The sequence below is a fragment of the Platalea leucorodia genome (assembly GCF_965183815.1).
Source record: "Platalea leucorodia genome assembly, contig: HAP1_HAP1_SCAFFOLD_54, whole genome shotgun sequence".
NCBI classification, from domain to species: domain Eukaryota; kingdom Metazoa; phylum Chordata; class Aves; order Pelecaniformes; family Threskiornithidae; genus Platalea; species Platalea leucorodia.
In genome coordinates this window covers 314339-318902 of record NW_028121453.1, presented here as the reverse complement: position 1 = coordinate 318902, position 4564 = coordinate 314339, and the positions used below count along the sequence as shown (strand labels likewise).

The 4564-nt window shown below is 53.8% G+C and overlaps 1 pseudogene across 1 annotated transcript; it reads left to right on the top strand.

Annotated features, from left to right (window-relative positions):
- The first annotated feature begins 1953 nt into the window (after nt 1-1953).
- Nucleotides 1954-3163, top strand: LOC309603330 (olfactory receptor 14A16-like; annotated as a pseudogene). The gene is made up of 2 exons: nt 1954-2608; nt 2894-3163. The product of its transcript is annotated as an olfactory receptor 14A16-like (transcript).
- Nucleotides 3164-4564: the final 1401 nt, after the last annotated feature.

The following is a 4564-nucleotide window of genomic DNA, read 5'->3' as shown; positions in this document are numbered from 1 at the left end:
AGCACTGCTCAGCAGTAACGAAAACATCCCTGTATTATCAACACTGTTGCCAGCACAAACCCAAAACATTGCCCCATCCCAGCTACTCTGAAAAAAACTAACTCTGCCCCAGCCAAAACCAGCACACTGAGCTGAATCCCTGCCCCACACAGGTGGAAATGATCCCCTGCCCATCACTGCCAACCTCTCCTGCCTGACAATGGGACAGGGATGTAAGTGTCCAGAGGGGATCATTGACACCTCCCATAGACCCGTGCACCCCGGTAGAGCAATTCCCACTGCAGGAATCGGTCTGCCCAGTGTTTGGAGAGGGACAGTTGGCGATTACTTCAGTCTGCTTCAAATTGTGTTCCCCAGGCAGGACCCTGCTGCCTTTCAGGAGCTGTCAGCCCTGGAGCCCCAGGGACACCTGGAGGGAGCCCAGAGGGGCAGAGAAAGTGCTGCCTTGGGCTGGGCCTCTGCTGCTGAGCTGGGCTGGGCTCCTGGGATGGAGGGAGCTGCTGGCAAGTGGGCAGCCCTGCAGAGAGACAGCTGTGCCCAGGAGCAGCTCCTCTGCAAAGCGCAGCAGGGCTGAGGGCACTGCCTGCAGGCACCAAGGGGAGAGGAGTGAGACAGAGAGGTTACAGAGAGCCAGGAGTGGGAAATTGCATAGAGTGAAGGAGGAGAAATCTTCCCAGCCCTTAACACAGTAAGTCTTTGGCTGCAGGGCACAGCCTGGAGCTGTGGGCTGGGAGCTGTGTGCTGGGGCAGGGACTCTGCTGCCTGCCAGGGTCAGCACTCAGCCTGCCCAGGGAGCTGCCCATGGCAATGTGGGGAGAAGCTGTGGGTGGAAGGAGCAGCCATTGGCAAGGTAGGTCAGGATCTTCCTGCTGTCAACAGGTTGCTGTGTGGCTGAGGGCTGCTCACAGCTCCAGATCACCCCCAGGACATTTGCAGAGGGTCCTTTTGAAGAAGAACATTGAGGCAACATTTACCTGAATGGGAAGGTGTCTGTGCTTTGAGTTTTCTCCTCGTGGTTGACTGGGTGGGCTGTGGCAGATGGGAATTTCTGTCTCCCTTGTGGAAAAGGCCCAGAGACCCCAGTTCTCCTTAGCACTTGTCTGAGCTGCTCCTTAGCTGCTGCAGACACAGAGATGCCAGGAGGGCTCTGCAGGTCAGAGCTGAGCACACAGCGAGGGGGGATGGGGTCTGTGAGTGATTACATGAAAGAGACCTGGGGACAGAGAACCAGCTCCTGGCAGGGACAGCTTCTGGCAGCAGAGACAGAGGCTTGGGCAGGGAGTGAGCAGGAGCTGCTCCCAGAAACGCCATGGGAGGGGGGATTTGGGCTCCTCCCTGCAACCCCCTGCAGTGCAGACACCTTCTCTGGAGCAACCCCCCTGGTCTTCTCTCCCACCCAGCAAAGCCTGTTCCCCCAAGGCCATGGGATCCAGGGCATGAGTCACATCCTTGGCAGCTGGACCTCCAGTCTGGGAGAAGTGCATGTGTCCTACAATTAACACAGAACAACACAGAAAAAGCAACTGCCCTACAGTGTCACTGTCAGTGAGGTGGAGAGCAAAGCTGGGTAAGGAAAAGGCTCCACAGCATGCCCATCTGCCTTTCTCTTCTTGCTTCATTTTTTTGGAGCATTGCAGTTTTCTTGCCTGTTTCCCCACATTTCTGTTGTGCTCTTCCTCTGTGGGGTTGAGGTGGGGCTGCAGGTCAGCTTCTGTTCTGACACCAGCTCTCAGGGTCCTGCCCTGGAGGTGTCTTCATGGGAACTAGGTGCCCAAGCTGTGAGGCACCATGTCATTCAGTTCATATGGCTGAAAAATTATCTGGAACATTCCTCATTCAGCTCAGGGAGGGGGATTGCAATGAGAAATGGTGTGGGCTTTACCTCTAAGAAGTCTCCCCTAACTTGTCATTGTGCTTTCCTTTTTGGACAGGTCCCTGGGACCAAAGGGAAAAATGTCCACTGGAAGCTCCATCACCCAGTTCCTCCTCCTGGCATTGGCAGACACGCGGGAGCTGCAGCTCTTGCACTTCTGGCTCTTCCTGGCCATCTACCTGGCTGCCCTCCTGGGCAACGGACTCATCATCACCGCCATCGCCTGTGACCACCACCTCCACACCCCCATGTACTTCTTCCTCCTCAACCTCTCCCTTCTCGACCTGGCCTCCATCTCCACCACTCTCCCCAAAGCCCTAGACAATTCCCTGTGGGACACCAGGGACATCTCCTACTTGGGATGTGCTGCTCAAGCCTTTGTGTTTGTATTTTTCATTTCAGCAGAGTTTTATCTTCTAACCGTCATGGCCTACGACCGCTACGTGGCCATCTGCAAACCCTTGCACAACGGGACCCTCCTGGGCAGCAGAGCTTGTGTCCACATGGCAGCAGCTGCCTGGGGCACTGGGTTTCTCACTGGTGTGCTGCACACTGCCAATACATTTTCCCTACCCCCTCTGCCAAGGCAATGCCCTGGACCAGTTCTTCTGTGAAATCCCCCAGATCCTCAAGCTCTCCTGCTCAGATGCCTACCTCAGGGAAGTGGGACTTCTTCTGGTTAGTGCCTGTGTAGTCTTTGGGTGTTTTGTTTTCCTTGTGGTGTCCTATGTGCAGATCTTCAGGGCCGTGCTGAGGATCCCCTCTGAGCAGGGACACCACAAAGCCTTTTCCACGTACCTCCCTCACCTGGCCGTGGTCTCCCTGTTAATCACCACGGCAGTGTTTGCCTATCTGGAACCCCCCTCAATTTCCTTCCCAGTTCTAAATCTGGTGGTATCATTTCTGTACTCAGTCAAGCTCTGCTGCTCATTTTCCTACCACAGGGAGGTTGGACTTCTTGTTTTTACTGCCTCTTTTGGATTTGGGTGTTTTGTTTTCCTTGTGGTGTCCTATGTGCAGATCTTCAGGGCCGTGCTGAGGATCCCCTCTGAGCAGGGACACCACAAAGCCTTTTCCACGTGCCTCTCTCACCTGGCCGTCGTCTCCCTGTTTATCAGCACGGCAGTGTTTGCCTACCTGAAGCCCCACTCCTTCTCCTCTCCATCCCTGGATCTGGTGGTTGCAGTGCTGTACTCAGTCGTGCCTCCAGCAGTGAACCCCCTCATCTACAGCCTGAGGAACCAGGAGCTCAAGGATGCAGTGTGGAAGCTGATGACTGGATGGTTTTAAGCAGCAATAAACTGCCCATCTTCTTCTGTATATCACTCACAATAGAAAGCACTATAGGCCCAGCCTGACTTTGGTAGTTTGATTGGTTTAGTTTTTAGCTTTTCTTAGCTGCGATAATGTTGTCCACAAAGCAATGCCATTACTCATACCATTCCTAAGTCAGTATCTACCTGTCCTGTGTGACCCAGAGACTGTGTAGTGACGAGCCGTGCTCTCTGTGTTTTAAAACAAAATAAACGACCCTGCAGTGACTTGTTTGTCCCAGGTCCTTTATTGAGACCTTCTCTGGAGCTGCAGGGGCAGTGCCTGTGTGCAGAGGTGGAGGGGAAGAGAGCCCTGGCACAGCAGCACTGCCAGGCAGCACCAGCACTTGGTCTTTCCGAGCTGCTCACTTTCCTCTTCCACTCTCTCCTTCTGAGCCCTTCTGTTGGTGTAAGGCCTGAGAGCACTGGCAGCTTGATATAGCCCTGGTGTGTGGCAGTTTGTGCCAGCAGGAGGGGACAAGCAGTGGGTGCTTCTGTGACAGAGCTGATGTCCATAACAGCATTGCCATCATGAAGGGGCAGTTGCTGAAGGCTTAGGTCTCACCCACTGTGGACAGCTTCATTACAAATGCTCCATCACGCTTCCTTGGCTTTCTGGCCTGTCCCTTTCATTGCATGCTATCAAAGGAGGTGGCCTGCAGAGCATCTCCCCTGTGCAGTCAGAAGCGGTTCTGCAAGCATCAGTGACATTGCCCTCGAGAAGAAGGCGGCATTTTTCACCTTTCACAAGGCACAGAGCACATCTCGGGAACATGAATGCACTCGGCGGCACACACACCTCCAAGTTTCTTCTTTCTGAACTTCCTTCACAATCACCACTGCTCTCTCAGCCTCAGCATCCAACTGGCGTTTTGCCCATCTGTTTGTCTGTCCATCCAGGCTGCAATGGCCTAACTTGAGTAGAAGGCTATTCAGGGAGACCACGCCAAGAGCCCTGCTGAAGCTCAGGTAAACGACAGCCACTCTTCTCCCCTCATGCACCAGCACAGTTACTTCACCACAAAGGCAATCAGGCTGGCGAGGCATGATTTACCCTTGGGGAGTCCATGCTGACTGCTGGTGGACATGTTCTTCTCTTTTAGCTGTCCAGAAATGTCAGCCATGAGGAGGCATTCAGTGGCTCCCTCCTCACCAAAGGGAGCTTGTACAGCCTGCGCTTCCATGCCTTGCACTTTTGGCTGCCTTCCAAGATGGGTGCACCACTTGCTTGTCCTCACTCGCATAAGACCTTCACCAGTCCCATGACCTTTCAAAAGGGATACTCAAAGAAATGCCAGTCTTCCCCTGTAACTCCATTACCACTATTCTGCCTGTTATACAGTGTACCTAGTTTCACTAGTCTTTCATACACTTTCAC